At 43.1% G+C, this 1,727-nt stretch overlaps 1 non-coding gene across 1 annotated transcript; it reads right to left on the bottom strand.

Moving 5' to 3' along the window:
- Window positions 1-812: 812 nt before the first annotated feature.
- Window positions 813-885, bottom strand: trnak-uuu (transfer RNA lysine (anticodon UUU)). Its single transcript has one exon. It is a non-coding gene; the product is annotated as a tRNA-Lys (tRNA).
- Between the last annotated feature and the right edge of the window lie 842 nt (window positions 886-1,727).

The raw sequence follows: 1,727 nt of genomic DNA, 5'->3' as shown, positions 1-1,727 counted from the left end.
TTAGGGACAGCATAAAATCAAAAAAAAGGGCATATCAACTGGCAAAAAAAAGCACCAGACCGGAAGATTGGGGGCAGTACAGGATACAGCAAAAGAGGACAAAGGGATTAATCAGGAAGGGGAAAATAGAATACGAAAGTAAACTTGCAGCAAACATAAAGACAGACTGCAAAAGCTTTTATCGGTATATCAGGAGGAAAAGACTGGTAAAATCCCAAGTCGGTCCCTTGCAGTCCGATTCGGGAGAATATATAATGGAGAATAAGGAAATGGCAGACCAATTAAACTCATACTTTGGTTCTGTATTCACAAAGGAGGACAAAAATAACCTCCCAGGAATATCGGCAAACATAGGGACTAATGAGAGGGAGGAGCTGACAGAAATTAGTATCTCTAGGGATATGGTGTTGGGTAAGTTGAGGGGACTGAAGGCCGACAAATCCCCGGGGCCTGATAAACTACATCCTAGGGTACTTAAGGAGGTGGCCCTGGAGATAGCAGATGCTCTAAGGATCATCTTCCGGAACTCCATTGACTCGGGAACAGTACCCGTGGATTGGAGGGTAGCTAATGTTACCCCAATATTTAAAAAGGGGGGTAGAGAGAAAGCAGGGAATTATAGACCAGTAAGCCTTACATCGGATGTTTGTTAACCAAAGGTATTAAGGGATCTGGAGCAAAGGAATATCGATCGATGATTTAATTAAGTGGCAGAAAGGCTCCAGGCATGAAATGGCCTGCTCCTGTTGTTATTTTCTTTGTTAAATGATCAATGTGCGAATGTAAAGTTGAGTATCGCGATTTAAAAGCAGCGCCCGAACAGGGACTTGAACCCTGGACCCTCAGATTAAAAGTCTGATGCTCTACCGACTGAGCTATCCGGGCTCTTGCAATGCCAAGCTCACAAAAGTACTTTCATTGGCTGCAGTGCATCATTGCATCTCCGACAAATTCAATTTACTTGTCCATAATCCAACCTGTACAGCACATTTCTCGCACAAATCCGGATTGACTGCCTCAGACCACCATCACTTCAGAAATATTAACCCACCCACAAAAGACACGCTCGTTAGCAGTGGAGTCAGATGTGACAAGTGCCGTCCCCCAGATATCTGTATTAGATCATCAAATGTTCACCGTATTTATGACTGACTTGGATGGAGCAATGGAGCACTGTACATCATATTTTGAAGATCGCACTAAGTTAGACGGTCCGCTTGTAGTGCAGTTGGGAAATGGAGGTAACCAAACGGACAGAGACAGACACAGTAAGCCGGCAAAACAAAGGCAAATCGAGTTCAATGTACGCAAGTGTGACACCAGCCACTTTGGAACAAAGTAAGATAGTTCTGAGTATTTTCTAAATAATGGGAAGCTATTAACTGTTGAGGAGCAAAGAGGTTTATGAGTCCCAGTTCACAAATTATTATTTGCTTGTAGACATGGAGCAAAGACATTTGAAAAAGTCCCGCATATGGGACATTGGGCTAAATTTGAAACGCATGTAATTGAAGGCAAATTATTAACCTGGTTAGGAAATTGGTGGCACGGCAGGAGACAAAGTTTGCAGATGATGATCAGGTACATTAATTGGCAGATTATGATGAGTGGTGTCTCTGATTGATCACTTTTGGGAACTCAACTAATCAGCGATTTCATTAACGACATACTTGATGGGATTGGGAGCCACGGGGATGGGATACTGAGTGGAACTATAGTTGGGTGTG

Source organism: Somniosus microcephalus, unplaced genomic scaffold (genome assembly GCF_052327205.1).
Source record: "Somniosus microcephalus isolate GS21.2 unplaced genomic scaffold, FLI_Smic_1.0 unresolved_chr5, whole genome shotgun sequence".
Classification (NCBI taxonomy): domain Eukaryota; kingdom Metazoa; phylum Chordata; class Chondrichthyes; order Squaliformes; family Somniosidae; genus Somniosus; species Somniosus microcephalus.
The sequence above is the reverse complement of the archived record's forward strand: the minus strand, read 5'-3'. Positions and strand labels throughout refer to the sequence as shown.